The sequence below is a fragment of the Ranitomeya variabilis genome, chromosome 2, assembly GCF_051348905.1.
Source record: "Ranitomeya variabilis isolate aRanVar5 chromosome 2, aRanVar5.hap1, whole genome shotgun sequence".
In the NCBI taxonomy this organism is placed as follows: Eukaryota; Metazoa; Chordata; class Amphibia; order Anura; family Dendrobatidae; genus Ranitomeya; species Ranitomeya variabilis.
In genome coordinates, this window is record NC_135233.1 from 1,051,998,206 (window position 1) to 1,052,023,774 (window position 25,569).

General features: G+C 44.2%; 1 protein-coding gene across 1 annotated transcript in view; it reads left to right on the forward strand.

Annotated features, from left to right (window-relative positions):
- Positions 1 to 2,791: 2,791 nt before the first annotated feature.
- Positions 2,792 to 25,569, forward strand: part of KCNS3 (potassium voltage-gated channel modifier subfamily S member 3) — a 136,112-nt gene continuing 113,334 nt past the window's right edge. Inside the window, exon 1 of the mRNA XM_077291468.1 lies at positions 2,792 to 2,882. The gene's annotated coding sequence lies outside the window, so the exon portion shown is untranslated. The remainder of the gene's footprint in view (positions 2,883 to 25,569) is intronic.

Here is a 25,569-nt window from a genome sequence, read left to right on the forward strand (position 1 = left end):
TGTGGAGACACAGCGGGAACATTATTACTATGTCGAGACAGTGGGAACATTATTACTGTGTGGAGACACAGCGGGAGCATTATTACTGTGTGGAGACACAGTGGGAACATTATTACTATGTGGAGACACAGTGGGAACATTATTGCAATGTGGAGACAGTGGGAACATTATTACTATGTGGAGACAGTGGGAACATTATTAATTACTATGTGGAGAGACAGTGGGAATATTATTAATTACTATGTGGAGACACAGTGGGGAACATTATTAAATAATATGTGGAGAAACATAAGGGGCACTATTGCTAAGTGGAGACAGTGGAAGCATTATTACTAATTTGTGGCACAGACAGGGCAATATTACTATGTGGAGGCAAAGTGAGAGCATTGTTACTATGTGAAGGAATGCAAGGAGCAATATTTCTATGTGGACTCTTACTGGAAGCATTATTACTATGTGGAAGTACAGAGAGAGACATTATATAATGTGAAGAAACATTATTTCTTTGTGGAGGAACAGAAGGAGGTACTGTTACTATGTGGAGGCACAGTTGGGGAATTATTACTATGTGAAGGCACATAGATGGCATTATGACCACGTGGGGGCAGAGAGGGAGCATTATTATTCTGTGGAGGTACAGAGAGGGCAATATTACTGTGTGCAGACACAAAGGGGGCACTATTGCTATTTGGATGCACAGAAAGAGACAGTCTGCAGGGATGAGTCTTTTAATGAAAGAAGTTATGGTGGTTTGGGTTGAATGAATAAACAAAAAATGCAAATGAATAACTTCTCTTGGGGTCGAGGTCATCAGTGAGTCACAGGATTTAAAGAGGTTGTTCACTACTTTTTCATCAATGACCACCTTTGGTCTCGTGGTGTTATTTATACTATATTGCAGTATTCTTGGTAATATTGTTTTTTTTCAGAATGATGGTATTATTCGATCACTATATGGTTGTAATATTTAGTCCTAGTGTGATGATTATACTTGTATAGTGGTATTACTTGCTGTCTGTGTGACTTTAACCCCTTCCTGATGTATGATGTACATGTACGTTACACATTGGGTCCCCATGTACAGAGGGGGCTCAGGAACTGAGCACCACATCTGGCAGATGAAGGCTGTGTCACAAAGTCGTCATCTTGCTGTACCAGAAGCAACTGGACCTAGCTCTGATTGCTGCAGATTAACCATTGAAATACAACTGTCAATAACTGACAATGGCATCTAAATATCTTGATTTCCGATGTAGCTGGAATTCATAGAAGGAGGTAATTGCAGTATATAAATTGGTGTTGCAGTTAGGGTAAAAATTTACTTTTATTAAATGTGTTTTAAAATATAGACCACACTAAGCCAAAAACTGTGTATGGTGTACACAATATTTACCAATGACAGGACGGCATTTGGGATACAGCATGCTACTTACGCCGCATTGCTCCCCTGATGACTAAAGACAACAAAATATGTTGGGAGTTTTGGGCGAAGGGGACTCGCAATTGACCCACAGGAATGACTACTAAGAGTGGTATCAATCACCTCCATCATAAGGAAAGACTGTTCCGATTACGCTTTATAATGCTGCTCTATGTGTTTAGTGGGTGATGTGGCGACAAATGTATATAGGCTGCATGTAGAGACACGACTATTAATTTAATCACCATTCCCCCTGCTATACGTAGGAGGGTGCACGCTGGTAATAGGACAATGACCTATCACCCTAAATTTGTGCCTTGCCAAGTTGGTGCGTATCTGGTTCATACTGTACATGAGTATGCGCGGAGGATATCTGGTATCCCAACTAGGATAATAACGATTACTAGATATAAATAGGCTTCAGCAAGCTGATATAATGTTATGCTGGATATCTAGCGCTTGGTATGAACACACTAAATAAATGTAATAACAACTGTATACATATGAGAGGAAGCAGATCGATCCAATAATTGGGCGAAACAAGGTGCCTAAGCTCCAAGAAAGCAGAACCTGATATTTCATGGTTCATATTTAACGGATCATTAGACAAAAGCAGCAGGACATCTCCCATCTAGTGGGGATATTGTGTGCACCATACACTGTTTTGGGGTCTTTTTTCCATGCACATTGCACTGTGGGTTAGTTCTGTCTATGTTGTAAAACAAATGTAATAAAAGTAAATATTTACCCTAAGTGCGACACCAATGAATAAACTTGACCCACCTATTGGCTACTTATGTGATTGCAGTATATAGAAGATATCAAATGATTGGGGGAACTAAAAAAATATATAATTAAAGATATAAAATTAATTAAAACAAATATAAAAATCAATAAAAATCAATAAAAATGTACCCTGAAATGGTACCAATAAAAGCAACAGTTTATGGTGGAAAAAGCAAACCTCCACCCAGCTCCATGGACTGAGAAAAAAAAAAGTCATGAGTAAATGTTTTTTTTTGACAAATTTCTGATTTTTTTTTTATCATTTGTATATACAGTATATAGAAGACCTGAATTTGTCAATGGAACAAAGCAAAACTTCTCTGATATCCCAATGTGTTGTCTGCGGTTCCCTACATGTAATCCTTGTGCCTCATCTGTATTCTGTAAGTTGTTCTCCCCAGGAGAGGGCACACAGTCAGCTCTGCTACATACAGGGCGCACACATCCCATCTGGAGAGGGAGTCCTCGGCTGGTGTATGGTCCAGATCCTGCTGTGCTGTGTGTGCCCCAGCCAGGAGGGAGGGGAGATCAGCAGGTCCAATGATGGTTCTGCCTCAGCTGCCAGCATCCCCTCCCCATGCAGCCTGTGAGTGCTCGGGAGGAACCAGCTGCAGCAGCTCAGCCCGGGACCGGAGCACCGACACAGCCAGGACCGAGCACACAGCTCTGCCTCCAGGTATGTCCCCAGCATGTCACCCCTGGGTGCTCTGCTCAGCCAGGACTGGCAACTTTTCACCGCATAAGGAAAGTGCACGGACAGCTGCAAACTCCTCTGTGTGTATTGTACCAGCAGCAGCACAGTCACCTGTGTGTATTGTACCAGCAGCACAGTCACCTGTGTGTATTGTACCAGCAGCTCAGTCACCTGTGTGTATTGTACCAGCAGCACAGTCACCTGTGTGTATTGTACCAGCAGCACAGTCACCTGTGTGTATTGTACCAGCAGCACAGTCACCTGTGTGTATTGTACCAGCAGCAGCACAGTCACCTGTGTGTATTGCACCAGCAGCTCAGTCACCTGTGTGTATTGTACCAGCAGCACAGTCACCTGTGTGTATTGTACCAGCAGCATAGTCACCTGTGTGTATTGTACCAGCAGCTCAGTCACCTGTGTGTATTGTACCAGCAGCTCAGTCACCTGTGTGTATTGTACCAGCAGCACAGTCACCTGTGTGTATTGTACCAGCAGCACAGTCACCTGTGTGTATTGTACCAGCAGCAGCACAGTCACCTGTGTGTATTGTACCAGCAGCACAGTCACCTGTGTGTATTGTACCAGCAGCAGCACAGTCTCCTGTGTGTATTGTACCAGCAGCTCAGTCACCTGTGTGTATTGTACCAGCAGCACAGTCACCTGTGTGTATTGTACCAGCAGCACAGTCACCTGTGTGTATTGTACCAGCAGCACAGTCACCTGTGTGTATTGTACCAGCAGCAGCACAGTCACCTGTGTGTATTGTACCAGCAGCACAGTCACCTGTGTGTATTGTACCAGCAGCATAGTCACCTGTGTGTATTGTACCAGCAGCTCAGTCACCTGTGTGTATTGTACCAGCAGCACAGTCACCTGTGTGTATTGTACCAGCAGCACAGTCACCTGTGTGTATTGTACCAGCAGCAGCACAGTCACCTGTGTGTATTGTACCAGCAGCACAGTCACCTGTGTGTATTGTACCAGCAGCAGCACAGTCTCCTGTGTGTATTGTACCAGCAGCACAGTCACCTGTGTGTATTGTACCAGCAGCATAGTCACCTGTGTGTATTGTACCAGCAGCACAGTCACCTGTGTGTATTGTACCAGCAGCTCAGTCACCTGTGTGTATTGTACCAGCAGCACAGTCACCTGTGTGTATTGTACCAGCAGCACAGTCACCTGTGTGTATTGTACCAGCAGCACAGTCACCTGTGTGTATTGTACCAGCAGCAGCACAGTCACCTGTGTGTATTGTACCAGCAGCTCAGTCACCTGTGTGTATTGTACCAGCAGCACAGTCACCTGTGTGTATTGTACCAGCAGCACAGTCACCTGTGTGTATTGTACCAGCAGCAGCACAGTCACCTGTGTGTATTGTACCAGCAGCACAGTCACCTGTGTGTATTGTACCAGCAGCATAGTCACCTGTCATGATCTCTGCAGGCAGAGATCATAGCAAGCCTATAGAGGGACAAGCTCTCGGAAGATGGAACTATACTGACCATGAACTAAGCCTGCCGCGCAACTAGAAATAGCCAGGTAGCATTTCCTATTTATCGCTAGATGCCCAGCTCTGGCCTAAGACCTAAATAGCTAGCAGAGGGAAATATAAGACCTGGCTCACCTCTAGAGAAATATTCCAAAGAAGACAGTAGCCCCCCACATATAATGACGGTGAGTTCAGATGAAACAACAAACGCAGCAGGAAAATAGTCTTAGCAAATTTGAGGTCCGCTTACTAGATAGCAGAAGACAGATAGTATACTTTCATGGTCAGCAGAAAAACACTACAAAACACCATCCAGAGATTACCTTAAACTCTGGCATTAACTCATAACGCCAGAGTAGCAATCCCTGATCAACGGGAGCTTTCCAGACACAGTAACAAAACTTCAGCTGTGAACTGGAACAAATAGGCAAAACAAAACATGGACAAAAGTCCAACTTATCTAGTAGTTGTCTAGAAGCAGGAACAAGCACTGAGAGGCATCAGATAACATTGTTGACCGGCAAGAAACCACCAGAGAAATGAGCTTAAATAGCGACACCCACTACTGATGGAACCAGGTGAAACAGGAAAGAGGATGACAAGTCCAATTCCACAAGCGGCCACCGGGGGAGCCCAGAATCCAAATTCACAACAGTACCCCCCCCTCAAGGAGGGGGCACCGAACCCTCACCAGATCCACCAGGGCGACCAGGATGAGCCCTATGGAAGGCACGAACAAGATCAGAAGCATGAACATCAGATGCATTGACCCAAGAATTATCCTCCTGGCCGTAACCCTTCCAGTTGACCAGATACTGGAGTCTCCGTCTGGAAACACGAGAGTCCAAAATTTTCTCCACAACGTACTCCAACTCACCCTCAACCAACACCGGAGCAGGAGGCTCAACTGAAGGTACAACAGGTACCTCATACCTGCGCAATAACGACCGATGAAAAACGTTATGAATGGAAAAGGACGCAGGGAGGTCCAAACGGAAAGAAACAGGATTAAGAATCTCCAATATTCTATAAGGGCCGATGAACCGAGGTTTAAACTTGGGAGAAGAGACCCTCATAGGGACAAAACGAGAAGACAACCATACCAAATCTCCAACACAAAGCCGAGAACCAACACGACGATGACGGTTGGCAAAACGCTGAGTCTTCTCCTGGGACAACTTCAAATTGTCCATAACCTGCCCCCAGATGTGATGCAATCTCTCCACCACCGCATCCACTCCAGGACAATCCGAGGATTCCACCTGACCGGAGGAAAATCGAGGGTGAAACCCTGAATTACAGAAAAACGGGGACACCAAGGTGGAAGAGCTGGCCCGATTATTGAGGGCGAACTCTGCCAATGGCAAAAAAGCAACCCAATCATCCTGGTCAGCAGAGACAAAACACCTAAGATATGTCTCCAGGGTCTGATTAGTCCGCTCGGTCTGGCCATTAGTCTGAGGGTGAAAAGCAGATGAAAAAGACAAATCTATGCCCATCCTGGCACAGAATGCCCGCCAAAATCTAGACACAAATTGGGTACCTCTGTCAGAAACAATATTCTCAGGAATACCGTGCAATCGGACAACATTCTGAAAAGACAGAGGAACCAACTCAGAAGAAGAAGGCAACTTGGGCAGAGGAACCAAATGGACCATTTTAGAGAAACGGTCACAGACCACCCAGATGACAGACATCTTCTGGGAAACAGGCAGATCTGAAATAAAATCCATCGAGATGTGTGTCCAAGGCCTCTTAGGAATAGGCAAGGGCAACAGCAGTCCGCTAGCCCGAGAACTACAAGACTTGGCCCGAGCACAAACGTCACATGACTGCACAAAGACTCGCACATCTCGTGACAGGGAAGGCCACCAGAAGGATCTTGCCACCAAATCCCTGGTACCAAAAATTCCGGGATGACCTGCCAATGCAGAAGAATGTACCTCAGAGATGACTCTGCTGGTCCAATCATCCGGAACAAACAGTCTATCAGGCGGACAACGATCCGGTCTATCCGCCTGAAACTCTTGCAAGGACCGCCGCAGATCAGGAGAAACGGCCGACAAAATTACTCCCTCCCTAAGGATACCTGTGGGTTCAGAATTACCAGGAGAGTCCGGGTCAAAACTCCTAGAAAGGGCATCTGCCTTAACATTCTTAGAACCCGGTAGGTATGACACCACAAAATTAAAGCGAGAAAAAAATAAAGACCAGCGCGCCTGTCTAGGATTCAGGCGTCTGGCAGTCTCAAGATAAATCAAATTTTTGTGGTCAGTCAATACCACCACCTGATGCCTAGCCCCCTCGAGCCAATGGCGCCACTCCTCAAACGCCCACTTCATGGCCAAAAGCTCCCGATTCCCAACATCATAATTCCGCTCTGCGGGCGAAAATTTGCGAGAAAAGAAGGCACAAGGCCTAATGACGGAGCAGTCGGAACCTTTCTGCGACAACACTGCCCCAGCTCCGATCTCCGAAGCGTCAACCTCAACCTGAAAAGGCAGATTCACATCAGGCTGACGCAACACAGGGGCAGAGGCAAAACGGTGCTTAAGCTCCTGAAAGGCCTCTACAGCATGAGGGGACCAATTAGCAACATCAGCGCCTTGTCTGGTCAAATCAGTCAGTGGTTTAACGACATCCGAAAAACCAGCAATAAATCGGCGGTAAAAGTTGGCAAAGCCCAAAAATCTCTGAAGACCCTTAAGAGAGGAGGGCTGAGTCCAGTCACAAATAGCTTGCACCTTGACGGGATCCATCTCAATGGAAGAGGGAGAAAAAATATACCCCAAAAAGGAAATTTTCTGGACCCCAAAAACGCACTTAGACCCCTTCACACATAAAGAATTAGACCGCAGAACCTGAAAAACTCTCCTGACCTGCTGGACATGAGAGTCCCAGTCATCAGAAAAAATCAGAATATCATCCAGATATATTATCATAAATTTATCCAGAAAATCGCGGAAAATATCATGCATAAAAGACTGGAAAACTGAAGGGGCATTAGAAAGACCAAAAGGCATGACCAAATACTCAAAGTGGCCCTCGGGCGTATTAAATGCGGTCTTCCACTCATCCCCCTGCCTGATCCGCACCAAATTATACGCCCCACGAAGATCAATTTTAGAGAACCACTTAGCACCCTCTATACGAGCAAACAAATCAGTAAGCAATGGCAATGGGTATTGATACTTAACAGTGATCTTATTCAGAAGCCGATAATCAATACATGGTCTCAAAGAGCCGTCTTTTTTTGAGACAAAGAAAAACCCAGCTCCCAAGGGAGAAGAAGATGGACGAATATGTCCCTTTTCCAAAGACTCCTTTATATATTCCCGCATAGCAGCATGTTCCGGCACAGACAGATTAAACAAACGACCCTTTGGATATTTACAACCCGGTATCAAATCTATGGCACAATCGCACTCACGGTGCGGAGGTAACGACCCAAGCTTGGGTTCGTCAAAGACGTCTTGATAATCAGAGAGGAACTCAGGGACTTCAGAGGGAATGGACGACGAAATAGAAACCAAAGGTAAGTCCCCATGAATACCCTTACATCCCCAGCTCAACACAGACATTGCTCTCCAGTCCAAGACTGGGTTGTGAGACTGCAACCATGGCAATCCCAGTACCAAATCGTCATGTAAATTATACAGCACCAGGAAACGAATAATCTCCTGGTGATCCGGATTGATACGCATGGTTACTTGTGTCCAGTATTGTGGTTTATTATTAGCCAATGGGGTGGAGTCAATTCCCTTCAGAGGAATAAGAGTCTCCAAAGGCTCTAAATCAAAACCACAACGATTGGCAAAGGACCAATCCATAAGACTCAGAGCGGCGCCAGAGTCAACATAGGCGTCCGTGGCAATGGATGACAAAGAGCAAATCAGGGTTACAGACAAAATAAACTTAGACTGAATGGTGCCAATGGAAACAGACTTATCAAGCTTCTTTGTACGCCTAGAGCATGCTGATATAACATGAGTAGAATCCCCACAATAGAAACACAATCCATTCTTCCGTCTAAAATTCTGTCGCTCGCTCCTGGACAGAATTCTATCACACTGCATACTTTCTGGCGTCTTTTCCATAGACACCGCCAGATGGTGCACCGGTTTGCGCTCCCGCAGACGCCTATCAATCTGAATAGCCATTGTCATGGACTCATTCAGACCTGCAGGCACAGGGAACCCCACCATAACATCCTTAACGGCATCAGAGAGACCTTCTCTGAAAGTTGCCGCCAAGGCGCACTCATTCCACTGAGTAAGCACAGACCATTTACGGAATTTTTGGCAGAAAACTTCAGCTTCGTCTTGCCCCTGAGATAGTGCCATCAAAGTTTTTTCTGCCTGAAGTTCCAAATGAGGTTCCTCATAAAGCAGGCCCAAGGCCAGAAAAAACGCATCCACATCGCGTAACGCAGGATCCCCTGCTGGCAATGAGAAGGCCCAATCTTGAGGGTCACCCCTGAGCAAGGAAATCACAATCCTAACCTGCTGAGCAGGGTCTCCAGCTGAACGAGACTTCAGGGAAAAATAAAGCTTACAATTATTTCGGAAATTCTGGAAGCTAGCTCTATTCCCTGTGAAGAACTCCGGCAAAGGAATTCTCGGCTCAGATACCGGAGCATGTACCACAAAATCTTGTAAATTTTGTACTTTCGTGACGAGACTATTCAAACCCGCAGTTACACTCTGGAGATCCATTATTGTCAGGTGCACACAGAGCCATACAGAGATTAGGAGGAGAGAGAGAAAAAAGACTGCAGCAAGGCAGACTGGAGGAAAAAACAAAAAAAAAAAAAAAATTCCAGCAGACTTCTTATAACTCTCCTTTCTCAACCTGGGTCTTTAACACTTTAAGGGCCGGTCAAGGCTGTCATGATCTCTGCAGGCAGAGATCATAGCAAGCCTATAGAGGGACAAGCTCTCGGAAGATGGAACTATACTGACCATGAACTAAGCCTGCCGCGCAACTAGAAATAGCCAGGTAGCATTTCCTATTTATCGCTAGATGCCCAGCTCTGGCCTAAGACCTAAATAGCTAGCAGAGGGAAATATAAGACCTGGCTCACCTCTAGAGAAATATTCCAAAGAAGACAGTAGCCCCCCACATATAATGACGGTGAGTTCAGATGAAACAACAAACGCAGCAGGAAAATAGTCTTAGCAAATTTGAGGTCCGCTTACTAGATAGCAGAAGACAGATAGTATACTTTCATGGTCAGCAGAAAAACACTACAAAACACCATCCAGAGATTACCTTAAACTCTGGCATTAACTCATAACGCCAGAGTAGCAATCCCTGATCAACGAGAGCTTTCCAGACACAGTAACAAAACTTCAGCTGTGAACTGGAACAAATAGGCAAAACAAAACATGGACAAAAGTCCAACTTATCTAGTAGTTGTCTAGAAGCAGGAACAAGCACTGAGAGGCATCAGATAACATTGTTGACCGGCAAGAAACCACCAGAGAAATGAGCTTAAATAGCGACACCCACTACTGATGGAACCAGGTGAAACAGGAAAGAGGATGACAAGTCCAATTCCACAAGCGGCCACCGGGGGAGCCCAGAATCCAAATTCACAACAGTCACCTGTGTGTATTGTACCAGCAGCTCAGTCACCTGTGTGTATTGTACCAGCAGCTCAGTCACCTGTGTGTATTGTACCAGCAGCACAGTCACCTGTGTGTATTGTACCAGCAGCACAGTCACCTGTGTGTATTGTACCAGCAGCAGCACAGTCACCTGTGTGTATTGTACCAGCAGCACAGTCACCTGTGTGTATTGTACCAGCAGCAGCACAGTCACCTGTGTGTATTGTACCAGCAGCTCAGTCACCTGTGTGTATTGTACCAGCAGCACAGTCACCTGTGTGTATTGTACCAGCAGCACAGTCACCTGTGTGTATTGTACCAGCAGCAGCACAGTCACCTGTGTGTATTGTACCAGCAGCACAGTCACCTGTGTGTATTGTACCAGCAGCATAGTCACCTGTGTGTATTGTACCAGCAGCTCAGTCACCTGTGTGTATTGTACCAGCAGCTCAGTCACCTGTGTGTATTGTACCAGCAGCACAGTCACCTGTGTGTATTGTACCAGCAGCACAGTCACCTGTGTGTATTGTACCAGCAGCAGCACAGTCACCTGTGTGTATTGTACCAGCAGCACAGTCACCTGTGTGTATTGTACCAGCAGCAGCACAGTCTCCTGTGTGTATTGTACCAGCAGCTCCGTCACCTGTGTGTATTGTACCAGCAGCACAGTCATCTGTGTGTATTGTACCAGCAGCACAGTCACCTGTGTGTATTGTACCAGCAGCACAGTCACCTGTGTGTATTGTACCAGCAGCAGCACAGTCTCCTGTGTGTATTGTACCAGCAGCTCAGTCACCTGTGTGTATTGTACCAGCAGCACAGTCACCTGTGTGTATTGTACCAGCAGCACAGTCACCTGTGTGTATTGTACCAGCAGCACAGTCACCTGTGTGTATTGTACCAGCAGCACAGTCTCCTGTGTGTATTGTACCAGCAGCACAGTCACTTGTGTGTATTGTACCAGCAGCACCAGCAGCACAGTCACCTGTGTGTATTGTACAAGCAGCACAGTCTCCTGTGTGTATTGTACCAGGAGCACAGTCACCTGTGTGTATTGTACCAGCAGCACAGTCACCTGTGTGTATTGTACCAGCAGCACAGTCTCCTGTGGGTATTGTACCAGCAGCACAGTCACCTGTGTGTATTGTACCAGCAGCACCAGCAGCACAGTCACCTGTGTGTATTGTACCAGCAGCACAGTCACCTGTGTGTATTGTACCAGCAGCACAGTCACCTGTGTGTATTGTACCAGCAGAACAGTCACCTGTGTGTATTATACCAGCAGAACAAGTCTCCTGTGTGTATTATACCAGCAGCAGCACAGTCACCTGTGTGTATTTTACCAGCAGCACAGTCACCTGTGTGTATTATACCAGCAGCAGCACAGTCACCTGTGTGTATTGTACCAGCAGCACAGTCACCTGTGTGTATTGAACCAGCAGCACAGTCTCCTGTGTGTATTGTACCAGCAGCACAGTCACCTGTGTGTATTGTACCAGCAGCACCAGCAGCACAGTCACCTGTGTGTATTGTACCAGCAGCACAGTCTCCTGTGTGTATTGTACCAGGAGCACAGTCACCTGTGTGTATTTTACCAGCAGCACAGTCACCTGTGTGTATTGTACCAGCAGCACAGTCTCCTGTGTGTATTGTACCAGCAGCATAGTCACCTGTGTGTATTGTACCAGCAGCACCAGCAGCACAGTCACCTGTGTGTATTGTACCAGCAGCACAGTCACCTGTGTGTATTATACCAGCAGCACCAGCAGCACAGTCACCTGTGTGTATTGTACAAGCAGCACAGTCTCCTGTGTGTATTGTACCAGGAGCACAGTCACCTGTGTGTATTGTACCAGCAGCACCAGCAGCACAGTCACCTGTGTGTATTGTACCAGCAGCACAGTCATCTGTGTGTATTGTACCAGCAGCTCAGTCACCTGTGTGTATTGTACCAGCAGCACAGTCACCTGTGTGTATTGTACCAGCAGCACAGTCACCTGTGTGTATTATACCAGCAGCAGCACAGTCACCTGTGTGTATTGTACCAGCAGCACAGTCACCTGTGTGTATTATACCAGCAGAACAGTCACCTGTGTGTATTATACCAGCAGAACAGTCACCTGTGTGTATTATACCAGCAGCACAGTCTCCTGTGTGTATTGTACCAGCAGCACAGTCACCTGTGTGTATTATACCAGCAGAACAGTCACCTGTGTGTATTATACCAGCAGAACAGTCACCTGTGTGTATTATACCAGCAGAACAGTCTCCTGTGTGTATTATACCAGCAGCACAGTCCCCTGTGTGTATTATACCAGCAGAACAGTCTCCTGTGTGTATTATACCAGCAGCACAGTCACCTGTGTGTATTATACCAGCAGAACAGTCACCTGTGTGTATTGTACCAGCAGCTCAGTCACCTGTGTGTATTGTACCAGCAGCACAGTCACCTGTATGTATTATACCAGCAGTACAGACACCTGTGTGTATTGTACCAGCAGCACAGTCACTATATACAGGAGATGACATACAGGTATATACTATATATAGGAGGAGATAACATACAGGTATATACTATATACAGGGGAGATGATATACAGGTATATACTATATACAGGGGAGATGACACACAGGTATATACTATATACAGGGGAGATGACATACAGGTATATACTATATACAGGAGGAGATGACGCACAGGTAAATACTATATACAGGGGAGATGACATACAGGTCTATACTATATACAGGAGGAGATGACATACAGGTATATACTATATACAGGAGGAGATGACACATAGGTATATAGAGGAGGAGATGACATACAGCAGGTATATACTGTTTACAGGGGAGATGACATACCGGTATATACTATATACAGGAGATGACATACAGGTATATACTATATATAGGAGGAGATGACATACATGTATTTACTATATACAGAAGAGATGGCATACAGGTATATACTATATACAGGAGTAGATGACATACAGGTATATACTATATACAGGAGATGACATACAGGCGTATACTATATATAAGGGAGATGACAAACATGTATATACTGAGGGGAAAATGAGAAGTGTGAGGTGAAAATGAGAGGTGTGAGGTGAAAATAAAAAGGTGTGAGTGCAAAATGAGAGGAGTGAGGGAAAATAGTGAAGTGATCGGAAAATGACAGATGTGAGGTCGAAATGACAAGTGTTAGGGGAGAATAAGAGGTGTGAGGGGGAAAATAAGAGGAGTGAGGGGGAAAATGAGAGGTGTGAGGAAGAAAATGAGAGATGTGAGGGGGAAAATGAGAGGCGTGATCGGAAAATAAGAGAAGTGAGGTGCTATAACTAACCGTAGATATTTACTATGCCCAGACAACGCGGGGCTCTTCAGCTAGTAATAAATAAAGAGACACACACACACACAACTAAAGAGACACACACACACACACACATCACATATTGGTTGGGTGATATTTATAATTAGACACGCTGCGTTCTGGAAAGACGCAAGGCATGTCCGTCTCCGCAGGGAAGCCAGAGGCGTCGGTGCACGCATAGCTGGATATGGGATTTCTTGAAATCTCATCCACTATGTTGTAACATCTGGGCCCCTGTGGGTTGGACGCTGTGGATGTATGCAGCGTCCAATCCGCAGTGTTTACTGACTGTGGGAACATATCCTCAGAAATCTGTGTGAAATGCAATATCTGTTTATTTAAAAAAAAATAATAAATTGTGTGGGCTCCCGCATAATTTTCATAACCAACAGAGGGAAAGCTGATGGCTGAGGGCTGATGTCAATATTCTGGGAAGGAGACAATAGCCATAAAGGGTTCCAGGCTATTAATATCAGTTCACAGATGTTTACTTAGCCTTTACTGGCTTGTTTACAGGGGAACCCCAGAAAAAAATTGACATGGGATCCCCCTATAAAATCGAGCCAGCAGAGGCTAGGCAGACAGCTGTGGGCTGATATTAATAGCTTAGGAAGGGGTCATGTACATTAGCACCCCCAGGCTAAAAACATCAGCTCTCAGCCACCCCAAAAATGGAGCATCTTATAGATGCACCAATTCTGGCACTTAACCTTGCTCTTCCCACTTGCCCTGTAGCGGTGGCAAGTGGGGTAATATTTGTGGGGTTGATGTCACCTTTGTATTGTCCACGGCTTAGTAATGGAGAAGCGTCTATAAGACACCTATCCATTACTAATTCTATAGTTATATGGTAAATAAAGACACAGCAAGAATAAAGTCCTTAATTTGAAATAATCACACAGACTCCTTTATTAATCTAAATTTACCATACTTACTGCATCGCCTAATCCCTGAATCCCTTGATCTCCTGCAACAAAAATAAAATAATAAGCCAACATAAATACTCCCTGTCCGCCGTAGTCCATTTACCGAGTGTCCCACGACTATCTCACGTGTAGAACAGTCACATCAGGAGATGTGACTGCTCTACCCGGCCTCTGGTGATACACTGACAGGAGATAATCGTTCCTGCAGTGTATCACTGAGAGTTCACTGGAGTTCATGCTCTCACTTATGACACCGCTGCGAGAGAATTTTCTCACGCAGCAATGCCGCAAGTGACAGTACGAACTCCGGTGAACTCTCACGGCGGCGCAGTGATACACTGAAAGGAGGAAATCCCTCCCATAGTGTATCACAGGAGGCCGGTTAGAGTGGTTACATCTCCTGATGGGACTGTTCTACACGTGAGATCATCGTGGGACACTCGGTAAATGGACTGCGGCGGACAGGGAGTATTTATGTTGGTTTATTATGTTATTTTTGTTGCAGGAGATGTGAGTGTCGGGGATTAGGTGTTTGGTGAGTATGAATGTGTTTTTTGTTTTACAATTCAACACAGTTGCCGGATGATGGGACTACTGTCCCATCATCGGCGCATGCTGTCACTGTTATATGTGACAGTAGACATAGCTGGATGGGAGTAGGAGTCCCATTAAACTATGCCTGGCTACACACAGACACCCGCACACACACACACACACACACACACACACACACACACCCGCACACACACACACACACACACACACACACAGACACCCACACACACACACACACAGACACCCACACACACACCGACACCCGCAAACAGATACATACAGACTCACACACAGACACCCGCATATAGCCGCACAGACACCCACACAGACATACACAGACACCCGCACACACACAGACACCCACAGACAGACCCGCACATATTCTCCGCTCCCACATAGTCTCCACTCACACACATATTCTCCGCCTTTTTACACCTGTGGTTTAGCTGCATATTTGATTGACTCAATGTAAGTCAATGGGTGCAGAAATGCTGCAGAACCGCAAAAAGAATTGACATGCTGTCTAAAATAAAATGAACGCTGGAAATGAGTGTGAAATTTTCCGCAACATGTGCACACCATTTCTGGATTCCCATTGACTAACATTGCTTCAGGTACCCTTTGCAGATTTGGTGCAATTCCGCATAGAAAAAACGCTGCGGATCTGCAACAAAATCCGCTATGTGTGCACATAGCGTAAAAGACGCTTTTTATTGCGAAAACTAGTTTTTGCATCACTATATTTTGAGAGCTAGAATGTTTCCATATTTCGGCCGACAGGGTCACGTCGCGGCTTGTTTTTTGCGAGACGAGCTGGCATTTTTATTGGTACCATTTTTGGGCACATGACTTTTTTTATCGCTTCTGATTTTTAGGAGTCAGAATGAAGAAAAAACAGCAATTCAGGAATTGCTTTTTCTTTTTTAGACTGTTTTGTGTGTATTAAAATTGGTAAGACCGCTTTATTCTTTGGGTCAGCGATACCTCATTTATATTTTTTAATGTTTTGGCACTTTTACACAATAAAAACTATTTCATAGAAAAAATTTTTTTGGCATCGCTTTATTTTGAGAGCTATAACTTTTTTATTTTTCTGCTGATGGAGCTGTATGTCAGCTTGTTTTTTGCGGGACAAGATGACGTTTTCAGTGGTACCATTTTTATTTATATCCGTCTTTTTGATCGCGTTGTATTGCACTTTTTGTTCTGTGGTATGATGATAAAGCATTATTTTTTGCCTCTTTTTTAATTTCTTTTACGGTGTTCACTGAAGGGGTTAACTAGTGGGACATTTTTATAGAGTGGGTCGTTACGGACGCGGCAATTCCAAATATGTGTACTTTTATTGTTTTTTATGTACATAAATATATTTGTTGGAAAAATATTTCTTTCTTTTTTTTCTTTATTTGGGGATTTAAAAAAAATATTTTTACACATTCTATTATTTTTTTTAAACTTTTTTACATTGTCTCAGTATGGGATATCACTGTATTATATCAGATCACTGTTCCAACACTCTGCACTGCAGAGTATAAGATCACGATCTGACAGGCAGGGAAGGAGGCTTCTCAGGTCCTGCACTCAGCAGGTGCTCACAAGCCACCGTCCCTGCAGGACCCGGAAGGACCCCGCGGGCATCTTGATGCTGGGGGTCTCCATGAAGACCATCAGGACAACGCAACCACATCATGTTGTCCTGATGGAAGCCCCTCTTTGTTGCCATCAATACTGACAGCGGCATCAGAGGGGTTAAATGCCCACGATTGGTGCCAGCACCGATCATGGGCATTGCTGCAGGGGGTCAGCTGTCACATACTGATGACACCCACACCCAATCGCTGCGACACTCATCGTGAGGCTTCGCTATCAGTGAGCCGTACTGGTACAGCTGTTTGCAAAGCAGTACTAGTGCGGCGCATGTTGGGAAGAGGTTAAAATGCCAAAAGTGACTATCAAATCCTAATCAAATAGAGTCCTTCACAGGACATAAACAAGGTTACACTGTCAAGCACAATAATAAGTATCAAAATTTGACAATGTGAATACAAGCATAACAAAAGAATTAGTAGCAAATGCAAGTTAGTATTGGAAGTCAAGTCACATGGAAAAACACGAATGAGTCAATGGTGACCCTATTTGGTCAGGATTTGCTAGCCACTTTTGGCATTTTAAATGTTTTTATTGTTTATGGTTGTATACTTATGTCTTTTGTGTACACTCCCTGACAGAAGTTATGTCGCTTTTCCGTGTTATGTAAATCAAAGCTTATAACCTGACGTTTAATTCATCCATTGGTTGTATAAATTATTCTTTTGAAAGCTGAAACCCTCCGAAATGTGGTTTAGGTTAAGAAAATAAATTGGCATCAATGCAGAAATATTGATCAGTTATGAACACAGAATGGTCAGATTTTGGCAAGACAAAAGTTTTGTCGCCCACAGAAAGTAATGTGATATTCAAACAAATAATTAACTTAAAATACAAATATATGTAGCACAACATTGGTGAATGAAGTTGTGGTGCTATTAGAGTCATATTTAATATTTTATGTGACTTCCATGAGCTTGAAGGACTGCATCCATGCGGTTCCAACAATAATTAATTCATTTATTAATGAAGTCATCAGGAATAGCAAAGAATGCAGTCTTACATGCCTCCCAGAGTTCATCTAGATTCTTTGGTTTTGTCTTCCAAGCTTCCTCTTTCATCCTACCCCAAACATGCTCAATGATGTTCATGTCTGGTGACTGGGCTGGCCAGTCCTTGAGCACCTTGATCTTTTTTGCCTGGAGGAACTTTGTTGTGGAGATGGATGTATGAGATGGAGCACCATCCTGCTGCAGAATTTGACCCCTTTTATGATTTGGAATATAAGAGGTACCTAATACTTCTTGATATTTTAGGCTATTGATATTGCCTTCCACCTTGCAAATGTTTTGCACACCCCCATACTGAATGTAACCCCAGACCATGATCTTTCCACCACCAAATTTAACTGTTTTCTGGGTGTATTTTGGATCCATACGGGCACCAGTAGGTCTCCTGCAGTATTTGCGGCGGCTGTGGTGTAATTCTACTAAAGCTTCATAAGAGAAATTCACCTTCTGCCACTTTTACAACATCCATCTGTTTAGCAGGCTGTGGGACTTTGCAAATGCCACACATTTTTTTATTTGCATTTTGTTTAGTGCTGGCATCTGGGCAATGATTTGACCACGGAGGCCATTTCGAGACGGAATCCTACAAACTGTTCTAGTTGGCACAGGGACTTGAGGTGACCAGGCCTGGTGGAGCTCTGCCGCAGTGGAAGAGGGTCTGGCTTTGGATTTTCTAAGGAACAAATGTTCCTCCTGAGCAGCTGTCTTGTGGGGTCTGCCGGACCTAGGCTTGTCAAACACATCTCCAGTCTCCTCATATCTTTTTTTAATTCTTTGTACTTGATGCTGAGACACATTAAAGGTGCCAGCCACCTCTGCAGTGGATCTGGTCTATAGCCTCTTTATAATCCAGGCTTTGGTCGCAGGGTGGACTTTTGGCATGTTTTCAGAGCTCAAGTTGCAGTTCAAGTGAAGGTCTGTGGTGCTGGGTTTCTTTTCATACACACACACTAATTATCTGATCATTTACTGAGCACAGGTGAGGATGTAAACTAGGATTGGGTGCATTATATGACCAGGTGACAAAACTTTTGTCTTGCCAAAATCTGACCATTCTGTGTCCATTAACTGATCAATATTTCTGCATTGATGCCAATTTATTTTCTTAACCTAAACCACATTTCGGAGGGTTTCAGCTTTCAAAAGAATAATTTATACAACCAATGGATGAATTTAACGTCAGGTTATAAGCTTTTATTTACATAACATGGATAAGCGACATAACTTCTGTCAGGGAGTGTATCTAAATATAAATAAAAATTATTTGTTAAGGTGATAGTTGTATGCATACCTTTTTTTCTCTTTGGTTCATGAAAAACAGAACTTAATACCTACAATAAAAATTACAGATCTCTCCATTCTTTGTAGGTGGCAAAATGGGCAGTGTATCAAATACTTATGATAATTACCATGCTGAATATATCCAGTGGGGAGAATAAGTGTCATCTTGTCCACTGAGTTGTGGGTGTTCTTGGCACTGGATAACCTAGAAGGCCATCTAAAGGCCCCATCTCACATAGCGATTTACCAACGATCACGACCAGCGATACGACCTGGCCGTGATCGTTGGTAAGTCGCTGTGTGGTCGCTGGGGAGCTGTCACACAGACAGCTCTCTCCAGCAACCAACGATCAGGGGAACGACTTCGGCATCATTGAAACTGTCTTCAACGATGCCGAAGTCCCCCTGCAGCACCCGGGTAACCAGGGTAAACATCGGGTTACTAAGCGCAGGGCCGCGCTTAGTAACCCGATGTTTACCCTGGTTACCAAAAAAAACAAACACTACATACTCACCATCTGATGTCCGTCAGGTCCCCTGCCGTCTACTTCCTGCTCTGACTGAGCCGCCGTACAGTGAGAGCAGAGCGCAGCGGTGATGTCACTGCTGTGCTGTGCTCTCGCTGTACGGCCGGATCTCAGTCAGAGCAGGAAGCGGACAGCAAGGGACCTGACGGACATCAGATGGTGAGTATGTACTGTTTGTTTTTTCTTACATTTACGCTGGTAACCAGGGTAAACATCGGGTTACTAAGCGCGGCCCTGCGCTTAGTAACCCGATGTTTACCCTGGTTACCAGTGAAGACATCGCTGGATCGGTGTCACACACACCGATTCAGCGATGTCAGCGGGACCTCAACGACCAAAAAAAGGTCCAGGCCATTCCGACACGACCAGCGATCTCGCAGCAGGGGCCTGATCGCTGGTACGTGTCACACATAGCGAGATCGCTAGTGAGGTCGCTGTTGCGTCACAAAACTAGTGACTCAGCAGCGATCTCGCTAGCGATCTCGCTATGTGAGACGGGGCCTTAACTATATACACTGATAACTGAAATCTGTAGATTTAGATGTATCCATTTTCTTTTTATCTATCCATTATCAATCTGTCTATCGATCTGTAAAGGTGGTGGACTATGCTGCAGCATTCCTATCCCTGAAGACACCATTCCTGTGATGTATATTATGTAATGTAAATAATGTCCTGCATCTTTGTATATATTGTGATTTGTTTGCAGTGTGCAGCAGTGTTATAGATGTTAGTAATGTATAGTGTAAGGCATAGTGTATAAGATCTATCTATCATCTATCTATTTATCTATCATCTATCTATTATCTATCTATTTATCTATCATCTATCTAATCTATGTATCTATTATCTATCTATCTATCTATCTATCTATCTATCTATCTATCTATCTATCTATTTATCTATCATCTATCTATTATCTATCTATTATCTATCATCTATCTAATCTATGTATCTATTATCTATCTATCATCTATCTATTTATCTATCATCTATCTATTATCTATCTATTGTCTATCTATTTATCTATCATCTATCTATTATCTATCATCTATCTATCTATCTATCTATCTATCTATCTATCTATCTATCTATCATCTATCTATTATCTATCTATCTATTTATTTATCATCTATCTATTATCTATCTATTATCTATCTATCTATCTATCTATCTATCTATCTATCTATCTATCTGTTATCTATCTATTTATTTATCATCTATCTATTATCTATCATCTATCTATTATCTATCTATCTATCTATCTATCTATCTATTTATCTATCATCTATCTATTATCTATCTATTATCTATCTATCTATCTATCTATCTATTTATTTATCATCTATCTATTATCTATCTATCTATCTATTATCTATCTATTTATCATCTATCTATTATCTATCTATCTATCTATTTATTTATCATCTATCTATTATCTATCTATCTATCTATCTATCTATCTATCTATAGATCTATTAGTAAAAAATAGGAACAGCACACAATTTTTTTTACTTATCTTCGGGTGCAAGGCCCCCAGGCAACCTGTCCATGGATTGTCCAGAGTACACAAAATTCAAAAAAGCTTGAGGAAGGCTCATTTGGAGCCAAAATGTTGCCCAGACAAGTGGGTTCAATAAATCCTGCACAGTTTTTCAGATGATATGGAGTGCTGCCTGCTTTTTTGAATTTTATCTATAGATCTAAATAGAAAAGACAGATAGCAGTACAAACTTGAGCAGATTTTGGGTGCAATACTTCCTGAATAATGCTGTTGTCCAATGCAAAATATAAATAGGAAAATATCAGGCAGCACTCCAGTTTAAGAAAAATTGTGGACTCACAACAAGGTCTTTCTCAAGCACCGAGCTATAGATCTATCTATCTATCTATCTATCTATCTATCTATCTATCTATCTATCTATCTATCTATCTATCATGTATTATCTATCTATCTGTCATCTATTTATTATCTATCTATCATCTTTTTTATTATCTACTAGCTGAAGAGCCCGGCGTTGCCTGGGCATAGTAAATATCTGTGGTTAGTTATAGCACCTCACTTCTCTTATTTTCCCATCATGCCTCTCATTTTCCCCCTCACATCTCTCATTTTCTCCCTCACACTTCCCATTTTCCCCCTCACTCCTCTTATTTTCCCCCTCACTCCTCTCATTCCCCCTAACACTTGTCATTTCGACCTCACATCTGTCATTTTCCGATCACTCCACTATTTTCCCTCACTCCTCTCATTTTGCACTCACACCTTTTCATTTTCATCTCACACCTCTCATTTTCACCTCACAGCTCTCATTTTCCCCTCAGTATATACATGTTTGTCATCTCCCTTATATATATAGTATACACCTGTATGTCATCTCCTGTATATAGTATATACCTGTATGTCATCTCCCCTGTATATAGTATATACCTGTATGTCATCTCCCCTGTATATAGTATATACCTCTATATCATCTCCCCTGTAAATAGTATATACCTGCTGTATGTCATCTCCTCCTGTATATTGTATATACCTATGTGTCATCTCCTACGGTATATAGTATATACCTGTATGTCATCTCTTCTGTATATAGTATATACCTGTATGTCATCTCCTATATATAGCATATACCTGTATGTCATCTCCTGTATATAGTATATACCTGTATGTCATCTCCCCTGTATATAGTATATACCTTCTGTATGTCATCTCCTCTATATACCTATGTGTCATCTCTTTTATATAGTATATACCTGTATGTCATCTCCTTCTGTATATAGTATATACCTGTATGTCATCTCTTCCTGTATATAGTATATACCTGTATGTCATGTCCTCCTGTATATAGTATATACCTGTAAGTCATCTCCTCCTGTATTTAGTATATACCTGTATGTCATCTCCTCCTGTATATAGTATATACCAGTGTGTCATCTCCTCCTGTGTATAGTATATACCTGTGTGTCATCTCCCCTGTATATAGTATATACCAGTGTGTCATCTCCTCCTGTATATAGTATATACCTGTGTGTCATCTCCCCTGTATATAGTATATATGTGTGTGTCATCTCCTCCTGTATATAGTATATACCTGTATGTCATCTGCTCCTGTATATAGTATATACTTGTGTGTCATCTCTCCTGTATATAGTGTATATCTGTGTGTTATCTCCTCCTGTATATAGTATATATCTGTGTGTCATCTCCTTTGTATATAGTATATATCTGTATGTCATCTCCTCCTGTATTAGACTGCGTTCACACGTTATTTGCTCAGTATTTTTACCTCAGTATTTGTAAGCTAAATTGGCAGCCTGATAAATCCCCAATCAACAGGAAGGCCTCCCCCCTGGCAGTATATATTAGCATACACATAATAGACAGATCATGTGACTGACAGCTGCCGGATTCCTATATGGTACATTTGTTGCTCTTGTAGTTTGTCTGCTTATTAATCAGATTTTTATTTTTGAAGGATAATCCCAGACTTGTGTGTGTTGTAGGGCGAGTTTCATGTGTCAAGTTGTGTGTGTTGAGTTGCATGTGGCGACATGCATGTAGCGACTTTTGTGAGATGAGTTTTGTGTGGCGACATGCATGTAGCAACTTTTTGTGTGTCGAGTTGCATGTGACAGGTTAGTGTAGCAAGTTGTGTGCAGCAAGTTTTGCGCATGGCGAGTTTTGAGCGTGATGAGTTTTATGTGTGGTGCGTTTTGAGTATGTGCAAGTTTTGTGTGAGGCAACTTTTGCATGCGTTGCAACTTTTGTGCATGTGTAAATTTTTTTGCGTGTGCAAGTTTTGCATGTGGCGAGTTTTCCATGAGGTGAGTTTTGCACGTGTTGCGAGTTTTGCATGAACCTAGTTTTGCATGTGGCGAATTTTGCACGTGGCGAGTTTTGAGCGGTGACTTTTGTGTTTCGACTTTTATGTGGTGAGGTTGGTGTACGTGTGGTGAAATGTGAGCTGACGGTGATATATGTGTTCAAGCACGTGGTAGTGTGTGGCTCGTTTTGTGTGTGTGTTCATATCCCCGTGTGTGGTGAGTATTCCATGTCGGGACCCCACGTTAGCAACTGTACAGTATATACTCTTTGGCGCCATCGCTCTCATTCTTTAAGTCCCCCTTGTTCACATCTGGCAGCTGTCAATTTGCCTCCAACACTTTTCCTTTCACTTTTTCCCCATTATGTAGATAGGGGCAAAATTGTTTGGTGAATTGGAAAGCGTGGGGTTAAAATTTCACCTCACAACATAGCCTATGACCCTCTCAGGGTCCAGACGTGTGACTGTGCAAAATTTTGTGGCTGTAGCTGCGACGGTGCAGATGACAATCCCGGACATTCACACATGCATGCACACACACACACATTCAGCTTTATATATTAGATCTATCATCTATCTATCTATCTATCTATCTATCTATCTATCTATCTATCTATCTATCTACCTACCCAGACAGTGAGACATGAGGAGCTGTTTCCTGTGATCCATCTGTCATCCTGTAACATGGAGGGACAAAGTGGTCTCCGGTGAATTACTAAATTACATGTTATATTTTGGTACGATTGTGTTCTTTTAGTTATCCAGGGAATAATATATCACCAGTGACCAGGGCCGTATTTGCCACTAGGCACTTGAGGGCACGTGCCTAGGGCGGGACGATGCAGGGGGGAGGACCTGAGCAAGTTTTTTTTTCTGTTTTTTTTTTTCATTAAAGTCCGGGGTCACCTCCCGACTGCCCGCCCCCGATGCTCCCCCCTGCCCACCTCCCTCCTTGAAGACGTCATACTCACCTACTCCAGCAATGCCTGGCAGCTCGTCCTGTGTGAGCGTTCATGTGGTACCACTCATTAAGGTGATGAATATGGATGCATATTCATGACCTTAATGGGCGGTACCACGTGACCACTCACGCAGGAAGAAGGTGCTGCGCCCGCGCCGGGACAGAGCTGGAGGAATGTTCGGTGGGGTGTGGAAAAGGTGAGTATGACTGCCAGGGAGGACGGGGAGCCGAGCCATGCAAGATGGAAGCGGGGAGCCGATGAGCCATGCATACAGGGGGGTGGGAGTGGAGATGAGCCATGCATATGAGGGGGAGATGAGCCATGCATACAGGGAGGGGGGAGATGAGCCATGCATAAAGGGAGGGGGGGAGATGAGCCATGCATATGGGGGGAGATGAGCCATGCATATGGGGGGAGATGAGCCATGCATAGGGGGAGGGATGAGCCATGCATACAGGGAGGGGGGGAGATGAGCCATGCATACAGGGAGGGGGGGAGATGAGCCATGCATACAGGGGAGTGGGGGGTGGAGATGAGCCATGCATAGAGGGGGTAGATGAGCCATGCATACAGGGAGGGAGAGATGAGCCATGCATACAGGGAGGGGGGATGAGCCATGCATACAGTGGGGAGATGAGCCATGCATACAGGGAGGGGGAATGAGCTATGCATACAGGGAGGGGGGGAGATAAGCCATGCATACAGGGAGGGGGAGATGAGCCATGCATACAGGGAGGGGGGGAGATGAGCCATGCATACAGGGAGGGGGGAGATGAGCCATGCATACAGGGAGGGGGAGATGAGCCATGCATACAGGGAGGGGGGGAGATGAGCCATGCATACAGGGAGGGGCAAGATGAGTCATGCATACAGGGGGATGGGGGGTGGAGATGAGCCATGCATACAGTGGGTAGATGAGCCATGCATACAGGGAGGGGGAGATGAGCCATGCATACAGGGAGGGGGGATGAGCCATGCATACAGGGAGGGGGGAGATGAGCCATGCATACAGGGAGGGGGATATGAGCCATGTACACAGGGGGAGGGGGGTGGAGTTGAGCCATGCATACAGGGGGAGATGAGCCATGCATACAGGGAGGGCGAGATGAGCCATGCATACAGGGAGGGGGGATGAGCCATGCATACAGGGAGGGGGGATGAGCCATGCATACAGGGAGGGGGGGATGAGCCATGTATACAGGGAGGGGTGGGCCATTATACAGTATGGAACATCATATGTGGGGTCATTATACAGTATGGAGCACTGTGTGGCCATTATACAGTATGGAGCATCATGTGGGGCCATTATACAGTATGGAGCACTGTGTGGCCATTATAGAGTATGGAGCATCATGTGTGGCCATTATGCAGTATGGAGCATCATGTGGGGCCATTATACAGTATGGAGCATCATGTGTGGCCATTATAAAGTATTGAGCAATGTGTGGCCATTATGCAGTATG